This window comes from Cryptotermes secundus, unplaced genomic scaffold, assembly GCF_002891405.2.
Source record: "Cryptotermes secundus unplaced genomic scaffold, Csec_1.0 scaffold179, whole genome shotgun sequence".
NCBI classification, from domain to species: Eukaryota; Metazoa; Arthropoda; class Insecta; order Blattodea; family Kalotermitidae; genus Cryptotermes; species Cryptotermes secundus.
The window spans coordinates 954,391-971,505 of record NW_019724586.1 but is presented as its reverse complement, the minus strand read 5'-3'; the positions used below and the strand labels follow the sequence as shown (position 1 = coordinate 971,505).

The 17,115-nt window shown below is 42.2% G+C and overlaps 1 protein-coding gene across 3 annotated transcripts in view; it reads right to left on the bottom strand.

The window, feature by feature from the left end:
- The window catches only part of LOC111862311 (KN motif and ankyrin repeat domain-containing protein 2), a 104,202-nt gene extending 89,268 nt beyond the window's left edge, over positions 1 to 14,934 (bottom strand). For 2 of the 3 annotated variants that reach the window (XM_033750621.1, XM_023847590.2), the window contains exon 1: positions 14,725 to 14,929. The gene's annotated coding sequence lies outside the window, so the exon portion shown is untranslated. Of the gene's footprint in view, positions 1 to 14,724 lie in introns of all 3 variants that reach the window. The other variant, XM_033750622.1, reaches the window with a different exon arrangement.
- Positions 14,935 to 17,115: the final 2,181 nt, after the last annotated feature.

Here is a 17,115-nt window from a genome sequence, read left to right as displayed (position 1 = left end):
CATTGGCCGGAGTGATTTATATTTGTAGTTACGGTCTTGTTTTTTGTGGCACCTTCTCTGACGAGAGGACGGGTCTGTCTTTTGTATATGCTGCTGGTCCTTGCCAGCGCAGTCTTTCTCGGGTCCGAGTCCCTTGGTACCCGGGACAATACATTACTGTTTTAAATTTTAGACTTCCCTTTTCGTCGCCTCCTACGACTCGCAGGGTCACGGTGGAGGTATTCGAACCCGCCTCCACACGGGCATGTCAAAGTTCCTGCATTCAGCTTTCCTGGGGTCCTCGCTACATAGTTTCGGGGCTGACCCAACAGAAAACACCGCCTCCAACAGTTCTTCTATTGCTGTTATGGGCGGTTGCCTAGTTATTTCACGGATGTCGTTTCCGCGGGAACGTGTTTACCGAGCCGTTACCAAGCAACATATATTTCTTCTCGCGATCGTTGCATAGTAACGGTACTATACGTTAAAATATAATTTAGCACTATGCGAAGACGGAATTTTTGGAAGTGGTGGTATAGCTTCATCATTCTTAACTTCTGCACGAGATGGAGGTGAGTGGTCAGCTTCACGCCATGACCGCTTTAGCACCGAGGATTGAATTCCCGGTACCCATTGGATAGGAGTCTGGGTGGGTCCCAGAGCCGGTCTGGGTCCTGCAGAGAAGAGAACAACCTCTTGCCTTCGAATTCCGGTCGTCCAGCCAGCAGGCATGTCGCTATACCGACTGAGAAATCCGCGTTCCTAGACATGTAAGTAACTCAGCTCTTCTGTTCACATTTTGGTAAGCATATTGCAGAACTAGGAGAAAAGAGAGAGTGGGCGACAGGTACAGTAACAAAGCAATGAAGGGCACCGTTATTAAAAACATTCAATTTCTCACTCAGTGATACATAAATTTCGGTATGCTTTAAATAGACTAAGAAACACCTGTAAATCATGCAGCTAAATTGTGTCTAGTTTTTAATGTTCACATGCTTATTTACAGACGTTAGAGAAAACTTAAACATTTAATGGATATCGGCCAAAGACTAAAGTAACAACTTTGCGTGAACTTCGGTAATCTGAAGGCAGTGCAATGCAGTCTCAGTGCAAGAAATTACGCAGCCACCTCCCTCAAAAGCTACTGTATGACGTCATAAAGATGTGATATAGCGAACAGTTTTTCAACAAATTCTTCAGGCCTACATAGATGTTAAATAGAAACACACATTCTACTTCTAAATTTAAATCTCGAAAAAGGATTATTTTCAGGCTTTCAAAAAAAGTCGAGTGTTCTTAACATACGAGACAACAGAGAGAAAGAAAATGTGTGTGTGTGTGTGTGAGAGAGAGAGAGAGAGAGAAATGATTTCCTTCAAGGTGTACTGGAAATTCGCTAATTAACGTATGGGGGCGGGTTGTTCCTTCATTCCTTGTTTAATACAACTGGCTGCATTGGTGATCGCGACTAGTCGTTATACAGTAAGTGCTGCAATTGGCCGCGCCATAGCTCAAGCGGGATTTGTGGTGGACAAAGTGGCGCTGGGGCAAGGTTTCCTCCGAGTACTCCGGTTTCCCCTGCCAATCTTCATCCCACCAATTGCTCCACAATCACCCTCACCTATCATCTGGAGCTGGGACAATAGGCCAGAAGTGGCCGCAGTATAGGGGACTTAGTCCCACCCCACTAGCAATAAAAAATGCTGCAATCGGGCAGTAACTATAGCGTGTCCAGAAATCTCTGTGTTATCGTTTTAGATCAAATAATACACGAGCATTTTTCTTCCCGGGAAGCTTAACCAGGTTGAATTTTCGGGACGTGTTACAAGGAAAAAAGAACTATTTGCGTCTCAGGGTCATGTTTCTCATAGTAGACGGCTTGTTACCTGTTTTATACTGGTCTCTTTTTTCGTTTATTCTTCGACCCAGAAGATGGATGCAATATGTTCTTTCGCAACTTCGGTTGACTTCCATCGGACTGTATGGCGTTATATCTAAGAAGACAGAACTCTTCACAAGAAAAATGTAACTGCACGTCCAAATGCTTTGTGGGGAAAATTAACTGTCTCTGTTGAAGAATTGAGAGTAACAATTTAAAATGTATCCAAAAGATGTCCGCCATAATTATCGCTCGAGCGTGTGACATTCGGAAGGGTGCAATTTTGTTGAATCCAACAGACAGTGAGTTGAGCCTTAACGCGGAACAAACGCACTCACCCTGCTGTTTGCACACGCTCCCACGGTGTCAGTTTCAGTGCCTGTCATTTCTTCAGACGCCCCGAATTTTTCGGTGTTGTCAGTATCCATTTTTAGAAAACACTCTTTAAACAGTGCGTTATGGCGCTTCTACTTTCGTTCAGTGCGCTGAAATGTGAAGAAAATTGTGCGCGCTATGGATAAAAAAGACCTCGCTCACAGAAAGATAGTTGCTATGACTTAGAACGGTGATTCTCAAAAATTTTCAGCTGCGATCCGTGACCCCAGCAAAAATCGCAACTGTTTTAACAAGGTTTAAAATTAAGATACAAGGGATACAAGGTACAAGATACAAGATGCATATATTTTAGAAGAATAACAAAAATAATGCAAACATGTCAAAAAATTGCTGTCTGTCTTCTGTTTGTTCACAGAAGAAGAAAAACATTTGGAAGACTTCCCTTGTTTTGCGTTTGCCAGACGCACATTTACTGAGACTCACATAAGTAACGCATGTTTAAAACAAATTATGCTCGTATTTTATCTGTCGGCAGAGAAAAGAAACCAATGGGAATACTGCGTTTTGTTTGCTCCTGCATGTTTTTTCATTCTCTCAGTCGCAGTATCAAGTCGATGTCTGTGCTTGGTTTCTACTTGAAGCAAACCTCAAACAAAAAAAAAAAAATCACGCTCCTTAGATTGTACTGAAAGGGAGGATATTTAGAAAACAATGCTATAAATCTTGGCCATTCCACAAGCCTATGAACTCAAAATTAAATTAGTATTTCTGGACGGAACTCGGATTTTACGACTATACGACTTTCAATAAATTTGGTTTGTGTAATTTCTGGTAGGTTCGTCTTCAACTTGAAAAGTGAAAGGTGTTTTAAACTGAAGGAAACAGTTCCTCTTATATATTCAGAAAGCATCTTGATAACTTTTCTCTCAAACTGAACATATTATCTTTAATTAATTTACGAAAGTAAAATTACATTCTCTGCAAGGCACAGGCAAGAACAAGAAATCAGGAAGATCTACATTTTTTTTTCATTGGCGCTACAGCCCCAGTGGGCCTAGGCATGCCTCCATAAAACTCTCCGTTTCACTTCGGTTTTACTAGATCATAGACATACGGTAGGACTCCTTGGGCGGGTGATCAGCTCGTCGCAAGGCCTCTACCTGTACACAAACACAGAAAAACGCACACAAACATTCATGCCCTGAGTGGGATTCGAATCCACGACCCCGGCTTCCGAGCGAGCGAAGACAGTGCATGCCAGGTCTACATCTTGTTAATAATTAAATCTGAAATCCATAAATCCAGTTTCACCTGGAACGAATTCTTTCTTTCATACCCAACTTTATTTGCACCCTTGCTGAGAAACATTCAGTTCATTTAATAATAAAAACAAATCTGATAAAAACGTCATCTGATTCCGCTTCTCATCTTCCCAAATTCCCCTTTCTTTTCTCGGCGTGGACCCAGAACCAGGGTGTGGACCCTGGGACCGCCTCTGTGGTCTAGTGGTCAGAGTTCCTGACTGTAGATCCACACCGGAGTTCACCGGCCACATTCACGGCAACGTTGTGCTCGCAGTGTGTGTTTAAATTGGCCGTGTCGGTTCAAAATCCCTCCAAATGCGAGGTTCATGCAGTAATTCAATTTCTTCACGCGAAAGGAGTAACTGCCACTGAAATTCATCGCCAACCTGTTTGTGTTTACGGCTAAGATGTTATGAGCAAAACTGTGTTGTGAATTTGAAGCGGGAAGAAGTGAAGTTCATGATTAAATATGCAGTGGAGAGCCATCCGTTGTCACTGATGAAATCCAAAAGAATTATGAAAACATTCGTGCTGACAGACGTTTAACAATTGATGAACTTCATCAATAATATCCAGAAGTGTCAAGAACTGTTCTCCATGGCCAAGAGAGCAGGCGGGAGATATCTATGTAGCTGGAATAAAAAAAATTACTTCCCAGGCTTACTAAGTGCATTGCGATCCCTGGTGACTATGTTGAAAAGTAAATAAAGGTGCGTTGTAAAAGTGCTACAAGTGAATAAAAAATACTTTACAAATATTTTATGGACTTTGTATCTTTACTTTCCGAATATCCTTCGTGTGTGTGTGTGTGTGTGTGTATATACTGAAATCTAGAATTCTACAAATTTTCCTGTCCCTGATTTATGGTTGATAAGGGAATTTACTTGGAAATTCTGAATATTAAAAAAAGGCAGGTGGGGCATGCACAAGCAAATTTCAGAGTTACATTCATGTGCACACTTGTCAAACTATATGGCTTTTATCACTGTCCTTGAAACGTATGGCAAACACTGTGGTACAGTGAAGGCAGATAAGAGTTTGTTTAGCTCAAGAGTTCCAAACTGTGTTCCTTTTGACATCTGAGTTTCCGCGCCAAATTTTCTTTGCCACAGCGTATTTCAGCATGAACAAACGTCTGGAAGTAATTTTAACAGAAAATTACACCTGGAAGTAATATCGACCGAAAATTACTTTCAGACGTTTTTATGCTGAATTTCACCCTTGTAAAAGAACGTTGGCGTGGAACTTCAGGTGTCAAACAGAACACAGACTGGGAACCAATGAGATACACAAATTTTTGTCCGCCTTTACTGTCTCTGTTGTATCATAGTACCACAGATTCAAAAGCTGCTGCTGTTAATTTCAAATTTGGCCGTGTCATAGCTCAAGCGGTTAGTCGCTGGCTTCCCACCGCGGCTGCCCGGGTTCGATTCCAGGTCTGGTCAAGTGGTGGGCAAAGTGGCTCTGGGCCGGTCACGGTAGCCGAGCGGTCTAAGGCATGCACTGTCTTCGCTCCCTCGGAAGCCGGGATCGTGGGTTCGAATCCCTCTCAGGGCATGGATGTTTGTGTGCGTTTTTCTGTGTTTGTGTACAGGTAGAGGCCTTGCGACGAGCTGATCACCCGCCCAAGGAGTCCTACCGAATGTCCAAGATCTAGAAACACCGAAGTGAACGGAGAAGTTCATGGAGGTAGGCCTAGGCCCACTGGGGCTGTAGTACCAAGGGGAAAAAAAAAGTGGCTCTGGGGCAGGTTTTCTCCGAGTACTTCGGTTTCCCCTGCCAATCTTCATTCCACCAATTGCTCCACAATCACACTCATCTATCATCTGGGGCTGGTACAATAGGCCAGAAGTGGCCGCAGTACAAGGGACTTACTCCCACTCCACTAGCAGAAAAAAATACTATCAAATTCGGCCATTTCATAGCTCAGGCGGTTAGTAATCTAGGTTCCCATGGAGGCGGCCCGGGTTCGAGTCCACTTCAGGTTATGTGGGATTTGTGGTGGCCAAAGTGTCACCGGGCAGGTTCTCTCCGAGTACTTCGGTTTCCCCTACCCTCTTAATTCCACCAACTGGTCCACAATAACCATTGTCTATCATCTGGGGCTGGTAGAGTTGGCCAGTAGTGGCAAAAGTACCAAGTGGACTGTCTTATCCCACTAAGAATAAGAAAATACCATCGAATTCCTAAGTTATGTTTCTAGTTCATGAGCGTTTTCAGAAAAACTGTTAATGCCTCTACTTGAGGACATTCTCTTAACAACATTTTACTTATGATTTTAATGGTTGCGTTCTGTATTTCTAGATTATAATTCACACACCAAGGCGTCTATAACAGTAACACGACAATTTCTTTTCAGAAGGTACGTGGTTCAAATACTGGGCAGGCCACCGGCTAATTTCACCATATGATTCTTTTACATTTTTAAGTCATTCCAAGGGAAAGTCGAGACGAAGTACCATGAAACAGGCCACTGCCATTTCCTGACCAGTACTTTCCGTTTCGTCGTTGGTAATCAAACACTCAACTCGTTCAGTGCAAAGTCGACTCCTGATGCAGCCCTTATTGCGTAACCAAGAAGTGGACCAATCAACTTCATATACGACATAATCAGCTTCTTTTACAGAACCAAATACGTCATGGAGAAAACGTAGGGTTCTAATCTCGTCTTTCTCTTTTGTGTTCTGTGAGCAAATTGACTCTATTCGGGAAAGAGTACTTTTGAACTTCTTCACATATCTCTATACTTTACGAAAGTCAGAAGAGTGTCAGCAATGAATTTAGTGACATTAACACAGTATATGTTCATAATATTAGTCGGTTCATGATTAAATTTGCGTGCATGCTTTGTTGGTCTCATACTTACACACGCTGTATGTTGGAACTGTGACATCTAAAGGATAAAAATTCACTTAGTGGGGAGTGGAGTCCAATTGGGTCCAATCGGCAAGGCGGCCACTGATTGGCCTATTGTACCTGCCCCGGGTGATTATGATGATGGAGAATTTGGTGGAATGAAGATTGGCAGGGGAACCGAAGTACTTGGAGAAAACCCACCCCAGCGCCACTTTGTCCACCACAAATCCCACTTGACCAGAACCGGGATCGAACCCGGGCCGCCGCGGTGGGAAGCCAGCGACTAACCGCTTGAGCTATGGCGCAGCCTCACCTAAAGTATGAAGATGCAATAGGGAACGAGTTACAGGGGTAAAGCAATGGAATACCGATGCCGAAGGACGGAGATACCGAATAAATGGTTGCCCGATAAATCTGAAATATATTTTCTAGAAAAGGGTATTTAGATCACAACAATAAATAGGCAAATTACTAAATAAATGAGTAAATAAATATGTAAAGCAATAAAACTATAAATTCTTACCGATATGAGAGAGTTGACTTCTTAATACTTACTCACTTACTCATGGAGCTGAGCCCTTCTGGAGTAGCCGCCAATTCTGCAGCTACTCAAGAATTTCCCAGCATTTTATGGAACTCGAAAATTCATTACCGTGTTCACAAGAGCCCTCCACCGGTCCCTATCGTGAGCAAGATCAATCCAATCCATACCATCCCATCCTATCCCTCTAAGATCCATTCTAATATTGTCCACCCACCTAGGCCTTGGTTTTCCCAATGGTCTCTTTCCTTCTGGCTTTCCCACCAATATCCTATATGTATTCCTCGTCTCCCTCATTCGCGCTACATGCCCTGCTCACCTCATCCTCCTTGACTTGATCATTCTAATTATACTTGGAGAAGAGTACAAGTTATGAAGCTCCACAGTATGCCGTTTTCTCCAGCCTCCTGTCACTTCATCTCTCTTCGGTCCAAATATACTCCTCAACACCCTGTTCTCAAACACCCTCAGCCTATGTTCCTCCCTTAATGTCAGAGACCGAGTTTCACACCCATACAGAACCACAGGCAAAATTATAGTTTTGTATATTCTAATTTTTATGTTTTTGGACAGCAGACGAGAAGACAAAAGGTTCTGGACTGAATGGTAGCAAGCATTACCCGAGTTCAATCTCCTCTTAATTTCCTCCTGAATCAGGTTTCGATCTGTTATCGTTGTTCCCAAATATCTGAACTGTGCCACATTTTCAAAACATCTGTTACCTATCTTTATGTCATAACTTTTCTCTGCATTTTGGTGATGAGATACCAACATATACTAAGTTTTCTTTGTGTTTACTTCTAGACCAACATCTTTACTTGCGTCAATTAAAGTTTGTGTGTTTTTCTTTATGATACCTACATTATCACCCAGTAGATTCACATCATCGGCGTAGATCAACAGCTGATGTGTCCCGTTTAATTTCAGTCCCACCTGGTTTCCCTGGACCTTCCTAATTGCATATTCTAAGGCAAAGGTGAAAAGGAGTGGCGATAAAGCATCTCCTTGTTTTAGACCATTCTGGATAGAAAATTTATCAGACAAATGTTTACCTACACGGACTTTACTATACGTTTTAATTTTAATCAACCTAACTAGTTTTGTGGGTATTGCAAGCTGTATCAGAATATTGTACAATACGAGTACTTCCTTCCTAACCGAATCATAGGCTTTCTTGAAGTCTATGAATAGCTGATGTACTGTCACATCGTACTCCCATTTTTTCTCCAATATCTGACGAATGCAAAAGATCTGATCTGTAGTTGATCTGTTACGTCGAAACCCACACAAATGATCCCCAATAATTTCATCTATATAGGGACTTAACCTCGAGAAGAGGATATTGGATGAAATTTTGTATGAGGCTTATAGCAGTGATATCCCTCGATAATTACTACAGTCAGTTTTATCACCCATTTTGTGAACTGGTATAATAATAGACTCCTTCCACTGATGAGGCAATTTTTCCTTATGCCAAATAGAATTAATTAGATTGTGGATCTTAGAATGTAATATTTCACCTCCTACTTGAATAAGTTCTGCCGGAATTTGATCACTACCTGGCCATTTATACAGTTTCAATGTTGCAATAGCACTTTCAACCTCAAAAGGGCTAGGATCAGGTACTAACGGCTCAGCTGTCATGATTTCTGTCTGCCTAACATCACTAACCCTATGTACATTCAATAACTGAGAGAAGTAGTTCCTCCACCTATTCAAAATGTTATGGGAATCAGCAAGCAGATCACCATTCTCATCCTTCAATAAGTTTCTGCTAGGCTGGTAACCCCTCTTAAAGTCATTTACTCCTCCATACAAGTCTATAATGGTCTTGTTCTTACTGTTCATTTCAAGCTCATCAATTTTATCTTTCAGATTTTCCTCCTTTTTGTTCCTGAAATGCCTGCTGGGTTCACGTCTTATATTGTTCAGATTATCCCCAATTAACTCAACTGGATCCTGTAACCATTGCAATTTGGCTTGCTATCTTTGATCTAATAATTTTGAGCATCCTTCATCGAACCATGGCTTATGCTTCTTCGGTTCATAATAACCTAGACTCTCTTTTGCAGACATTTTTACATTCTCTCTAATAGTTTCCCAAGTTTTATTAACATCCACCTCAGTTTCCAAGTTTTCCAGTGCCGTGAACCTATTTGAGATTTCAACACGATACTGCTCTTTACCCTCTACCTCATTTAATTTCTTGAGATTGAACCTCTCCATAAGAACTCTGTGTGTTGTTTCCTTGCTCACTGCCAGTCTTTCCTTAACCTTTGCCACCACCAAGTAGTGGTCAGTATCACAATCTGCTGCCCTGAATGATCGGACATCAAGTACATCTGAATGTCATCTCCTATTTATCAAAATATGGTCAACTTGATTACGAGATCTCCCAAGTAAATTTATGAATGTTACAATGTGGGACAGTCAGATTTTTTGATGTGGCAAAGTTTACTACCTTAACTCCATTATCATTACTAATTTCATGCAAACTCTCATTCCCAATCGTTGGTTTGAAAATGTCTTTCTTCCCTACTTTGGCATCGAAATCTCCTAACAAAATTTTCGCAGGTTACTTCGAATACATGTTCTAGTTCTTCATAGAATCTATCCTTTCTGTCATCAATTTTATCTTCTGTTGGGGCGTGAACATTCATAACAATGATATCACACCAGCGACCTTTTAGTATTATATATGATACCCTATCGCTAACGAACTCTACCCTCTTAACTGCTGATACGATTCTCTTATGTACGAAAACCCCTGTACCTAACTCATGATTTCCATTCCCCTTTCCATAGAAAAATGTATAGTCTCCTGCTGGTGCGATGCCACCTCCTGTACTCCCGCTAAATCTAACTTATATTTTAAGATTTCTTCTCCCACTGTCCTGAGCGAACCTGCCCTATACAAACTTCGAACATTCCAGTTGAGTTCTTAGTACACGTATTTATTCTGCTGTAAAAGGTAAAGTTGTTCCTTTTCTTAACTAATTAAGCACTACGCCATGAAGGAGTATTGTGGAGTGGATGTATAAATCCACATTTTCTTGACCTCGGCACTAGTTGGAGGTGAGTCGTCAGTTTCACGCCCCGGCTGCTTTACCCCCAGGGAAAAAGCACCCGGTACCCATTTGAAAGGAGGATGGGTGGACCCTAGAGTCGGTCTGGAAGACGTGGAGAAGAGGAAATTCTTGACCCTACTGGGACTCGAACAACGAACCTCGGTCTTCCAGCCCGCAGCCAATCGCTATACCGACTGAGCTATCCCGGCTCCTTATTTATTGTACTGTGCTTATACAAATTTGGGTGCAACGAGCTAGTGCATAGGTATCGTCCTTCACTTGAATTCGGGAGTAGACTGATCCGAATTTCGGCCTGGACACAGCCCATCATGACTGAGACTTTAGTGACCTACCTCAGCGCTTCCAGCAAATCGCAGAGATAGTATTTCGATTGCGCCAATTCCGCTTCTTCCCAAATTACTTCCAATTTATTATATAAACATGCGGCTCTACATATCCGAGCCCCTAACAGCGTCATAACCCCCCCCTCATATAAATTAAGTTGGACCTTGTCCGTTGCATCAACCACTGCCACAATCTTCGGAAAATCAGTACAACCATTCACTATAACTGAACTTGGTAGTGAGAGTTAAGTGGGGCTAGTCAGACTCGCTTTAACGCGTGGATAAACTCCGTAAGAAGACCAAATATACTCGTAGTATATCTCAGTGGTTTTCTTCAGTTCTTCCTTGCAAATGCTGAGATAACACTTCGAATGAAGCCACGATCGCTCCCTTTCCACACTCATTCGAATATAACATTCATCACCCATCCTCTCATCCAACGCTCTACAGACTCAGCTACTGAAATCGTCATTAAATTAATTAAACATTTCTGACAGACTGAACTATCATGGCTCATGTGGAGCCAAGCAAAACATACACCATCCCTGTATTATCTATTAACTCTACGTTTCACCCATTATGAGGCTGGATTGTTTGGAACGAAACCATCAGGTCCCAGCTGTTCCTATAAAGACGTGCACTGGAGGATAAAGTTTCGCTTCGAAACGTAAAGATACTATTGTCCGGGTGCCTAAGCTCCATCTTGTAAATCCCACACATCTAAATGTCAGCACTAGATGGAGGTGAGTGGTCAGCTTCATGCTTCGACCGCTTTATCCCTGTGAGAAGAGCCCCGAAGTCCACGGTAGTCTACAGGAAGCTGGTGATTCTCAGAGCCAGTATAGACGTCTTGGTGAAGGGAAAAATATTGTCCCTGACTGGAGTAGATCCGTGATTGGCCTGCACGCAAAATGTCTGCTACTTCAGGGACGAACGCCTGTTTTTCCTTACAGGTTATTTAACAACGGTTTCAGAATACAATTCAGATTATGTAGAATGGGATGGTGGGTTAACTGATGAACTGGAAAGAATTCGGAAGGAAGCAGTAGTAGCCTAAACGATGTACATCTTTTCATTCATGTAGTAGCCACCAATTTACCTGGCAGGATTGGGGAAAATCACGAAAAACCTTAGTCAAGATAGTCGGTGACCCATCAGAGATTCCAACCAAGCACCTCCCAACAGAACCTCTAGAGCAGCAGTGTCAAAGATGCGGCCCCCATAGCCAAAAAGTGCGGCCCCTCAATTTTTAGAGCTAATTGATATTAAAATCAATATTAACATTTTAGTAGAAATATTTTTTGTAAAGACAATTTTCCAACAGACCAGAAGACAAGAAGTCTCATGTAGACATAAATTAGCAGGCTGCAGGAAATTCAATGTTTNNAATGTTTTGCTATTTCTAACATAATTTCTTGTGTAATCTCTCTTTTTACATATTGAAAAGCTGTTTGATACTTGTCAAAAATGGCATTCTCTTGCTTTTTAAAACTGTAAGATATGTGACTTTAGGTAATTATATTGAAATTATTCCTAAATAATAAATAGAATTAAATTTCCTTGTATCAAAATCTAATGTATATTTCTATTTTGAAGTGCGGCCCTGGACTACTATTTATAGGGCTGAGGTGGCCCTCTGTACAAGTTGGTTTGACATGCCTGCTCTAGAGCAATCTGTCCAGTACCAACCCTTCATCCATCCCGCAGCCGGTCACTTAAGTGGGACATAACGCCTCGTTAAATATTATAAAATATACATTTATTATGTAATATGAATTATAAGGCATCTAAACAAATAAAATAACCTAAGAATTGAAAATAATAACTAATTCCATGGACCCGAGTCCTTCTTGAGAAGCCGCTAGTCGCTCAGCTACTCAAGAATTTCCCAACGCTTTACAGAATCGGAAGGTTCATTAGCGTGTTCACAAGAGCCAGATGAATCCAGCCCATGCCGCCTCATTCTTTTTCACTAAGGCCCATAATGATAGTTTACATAATCTGCAGTGACAAAATGGATCCCCCCCCCAACAACAAACGAGCGCCAGAAACCATTACATAAATTAGTCTCTGATAACAGACATGGAAAGGAAATCTGCAGTATTCTCAATATCTACGCGACACAATATGGCGCTGCGCACCTAGACAAACTGTATTTATAACTGTGTACTCAGAATACGACTGCCAGGTGCGTACATATGCAACCTTCAGCCCATTGTTTGGCTTCTGTTTGGAAGGATAGTATATTAACACAGGGGGCTAAGGAAGGAAGATGTCTTCATTTTCAAACTTCCTTCATTACAGACAGAGAAAATATACAAAGAGAACGACAAAACTAATATTGTATTTACGTATTTTGCCACTTCAGTTGGAAGAGGATGTCGTTATATAACGTTAATTTTTCAATTTGTAAACACATTTAGAGTACTTGAATCTTCCCAATTTTCGAAATAAAAGAGGGATTTCTAAATTGAGGCAATTGGGTCTGTGAAATAATTAATGCAACAAACTACGTGAAAGCGCCTGGAGCATCCTTCATATTTTTTCTTCCCGACCTAATGGCATTTGCTTCGGCGCACCTTCATGAGATCAGCACCTGTCCTACAGACTGGAACTGAGACCAGGTGTGCGACTAGCCTGCAATGCACTGATTTGTGCAACTTCTCCAAAGTATCGCAGTGGATCGGGAGGGAGGGGGACGGCCCTGTGATAAGACCAGGGATGGATAATAACTTGTTTTCAGGGATCTGATAGGTCTATTTTAAAGTGACCGCAGGCAGGGGAGTCTCGTGTGAAGAATTTTGTTGTTAAAAATGGGTGGAATATCTATGACTTATTTACAATATTTTATAGACAGATCTATATCAAGAAATATAAAAATGTTGTTGTTAGTAATAAGGGCACGATTCTGACTGGTGTTCTCAAGGTGTTAACACTGAATTACAGTCAATGTGGGCTAAGCCCTATTACACTTTCTCTCACACTCAGTTGTAGGCATCGTCTGGGTTATGGCATCGTGCAGCCTCGACGAGACTATATGGGTTTGTGACCGAAAGACCACAAGATGAAATCCTCAATGTCTTGAAACCCCGAATTGTATAGAATTCTTTCATCTTTATGTATCTACTCAGTTTGCTACTGCCGCCCTTTTATGCTATGTTAGGTGTACTACAAGCTGATAAGGAGCAGTGAGAATAAGAGACCCAATATCTGAACATGCCCGTGGATGGTAGTTTGTTCATCCCTGGGTTTGAAGGGCTAGAAGACGCCACTTATCGTATCAAAAACGTCTTACACTCACGTCACTCTTTGAGATTATCCATTACTTCATACATGAGAGAAGCCTCTTGACAATACTCGGGGGGGGGGAGCTCTTCATCCCAACCTACGGTCACTTACAGACTCGCATTTGCCTGCACAATATATGGGCAAATCCTTGTAGCTGTGGAAAGTGTTAACAAAATGTAGAAACGAGTACAGATAAGGAAATGGTGAATACTAATTTTACAATTGCACTTCATGTCTGCCACCAATGGCTCTACAGCCCTTTGTTGGGCCCTAGCAGCTTTTTTTTCAGATTCGTAATCCTATACACAGTCGGTAGAACTCCTTTGACGGGGGATCAGTCGGTCGCAAGGCCGCTACCTTCACACAGGACAACACAAACACAGAATAATAACGCACACAGACACCCATGCCTCCAGTGGGATTCGAGCCCATGATCCTAGTGCTCGAGTGGGCGAAGACATTTCATGCGTTACACGGTGCGGCCACTGGTGATCGGCTGCTTCATGCCTATTTTTTCCCCCCCTGGCACTACAGCCCCAGTGGGCCTAGACCTACCTCCATGAACTTCTCCGTTCACTTCGGTTTTTCAAGATCTTACACATACCTGTAGACAAACACAGAAAAACGCACACAAACATCCATGCCCTGAGTGGGATTCGAACCCACGAACACGGTTTCCGAGCGAGCGAAGACAGTGCATGCCTTAGACCGCTCGGCTACCGTGACCGGTGCTTCATGCCTATACCATCTAAAAATTTGTAGTATTGTAAAGAACTACCTGTAGATACCGTGTACACATCATAGCAGATGTCTGATCAAACGAAAGTAGCCTTGTACCGAATCCTTAATTGGCTATGTTCAAGAGTGGTGTAAAGCCTGGATTCAAACGATTCTACCTCTCAGGTAGAAAAAGATTACTGAGGGTCATTAACCAAATTTGCTGCAGCATCAGATTTTATCAGCACGAGGGAGTAATGTTCTACAGATACTGGCATCAACTTGCTTACGTCAACGTCTGGTCTCAGCTACATTCAAAGCACCACATCTGGCTTCTCAAAACGACAAACTTGCGTGTGTATAACAATTCTACAAAACGAATTTTTAATAAACAAACAAAATCGAAACATACCTGTTATCAAAGTTGCATCCATTGCACTTGATATTTACTCTATATTTCAAACACACTCGAAATGGCATTCAAAATCACACACATTTGTTAACGAAATCCTTGACCCATTGAATCAGTAGAAGGGGAAAAATACTCCTAACCTAGAACTCCCAAACGAACACCACATACTTACAGGATCTCACCGCGAACGCAACTGAAACATGAGATGGTCGGCCACTCTCTCTCTCTCTCGAGACTCGAAGTGAAGTGGGGGTATTAGGGGGCGTGACAAAGCAAAGCACATCATGGTTCAACACAATACTACTACGACTACACATCTACCTTTGCTCCAGTGTTGTGGGTTGTCTTATGAGGGCTTCAGCTTGTCAAGACCCCGCTTTTTCTTACCTAACGCCAAGTCGCGCTCTGAAATAAGCGAACACTGGTGATGCCAACTTATCAGAAAAAAATCATCACGTTGTAAAGTTTCCGCGTCAAATTGCTATAGTTTAAACCAAATTCCGGCATGAAAACAATACCTTTTACAGTGTTATAACGTAATTGCTTAAAATGACGCGCTTGGAGTGGTCAATTGATGTGAGACGATGTGTGGACCTTATTCATCACTAGGTACCAAAAGGGAATCATAACTGTGTGACACTGCGTAAACAACAGTAATTACTTTGTTTCTGCGCCAACTTGTATGAACTGCGTTTTATGCATCAGTTTCCTACAGAGAAAACAACAGCAATATGCAAGATTTTATCTGGAGAGACCTAGTGGACCAGACTTTGGTGCTGATGGGGGACTGATGAGTCCCGCTTCGCAATGGAGTCCCGGATATCCTTCCACCTGTCTCTTGGCTTATCATATTTACCTACCACATTTTATAACATCAACATAATAAACGAAACACTGAAACGTCAAGAGTCAACAGAATGCAACAAAGGATTTGTTGCTTACTTCAATTTAGAACAATGACCGGATAGACGTTGAGAGAGGGGTTATGTGTAGCTCAGTTGGCATAGTGACTAAGTTAAGGGCTGTACGTTCGGAAGGGAGAACAGATTTTTCTGTTTTCCATAACGTCCAAACCGTCTCTGGGGCCCATTCAGTATTTTATCGAATGGGCACCGGTGGCTCGTCCCTGAGTGTAAAGCGTCAGAGTCCTTAATATGCCTTTATAACATAACGCTTAATTACGNCGAATGGGCACCGGTGGCTCGTCCCTGAGTGTAAAGCGTCAGAGTCGTGAAGTTGACCACTCACGTCTGTCTAGTGGAGAGATCAAGAATGGTGGAGCTATACCTTCACTCCTTAATATGCCTTTATAACATAACGCTTAATTACATGATTAAGTACAGGGATAACTTAACCTTTATGGGACATTATAATAGACCAAAGAAAATTATTCTTCCCTCGACGTTAATGAGGGATAAAATTCTGTAATGAAGTGCATGAAAGGACGTCAGTGTTTCATAACTTTCTCATTTCAGCCTATCTCAGCAGCCGCGCGGCTTACGAGAGAAAGTGAATGTTCGGTTCGCGAGCACGAAACGGCACAGGGCATGGATGTTTGTATCAAATTATTGCTTCTCATTCGACTCATCACCAGAATCCCCACCCAAATTTGTGGCTGTATCATGGACTAGTCCCATGCAGATAAAGCGCTTGGAGCCTGGAACCGATTCCTGAGCCTGCCGTCCACATTTCCATAGTATTATCTTTGTGGCGTGAAATCTGTGTTACAGGAATGGAAACGAGCATCCTTTTGCTGCCGTGTGTTCCAAAAGAGAATAATACACAGGTGTAGGGCTATTTTGTGTTCAATTTCCTGTGGGCGTCGGGCACGATGGGGTCAACGAACCGTAGCCTTAACAGTACAAGCAATCTAAAGCAGCACAGTAAAGAAGACTGGTAACTATAGCAAGTTAAATACTAGCGCCATCAACAAACTGAGCTGCTCTAATACTTTCTTCCAACACACCCACCCCTACAGGAATCTGAACTTACGTATATAGACAAGGGTTATGAATTGCAACTGAAACAGAGAGACAAAAATATTGGAAGAAATAAAGCGACAAGAAAAACTGAGAGGGAAATAAAAGATTGCTCTCTTGGGATACTTACAGAAATTTCGGGATAGAAAAAAAGGAGGAAATTCTCTACTTCTTGTGTCGGCAGATGATTCTTTTAATGCTAGTGGGGTGGAAGTAACTCCCTTGTACTGCGACCAATTCTGGTCTATTTTGCCAGCCCCAGATGATAGATGAGGTTGATTGTGAAGCAATTGGTGGAATGAAGATTGGCAGGGGAAACCGAAGTACTCGGAGAAAACCTGCCCCAGCGCCACTTTGTCCACCACAAATACCACTTGACCAGACCCGGGATCGAACCCGGGCCACCGCGGTG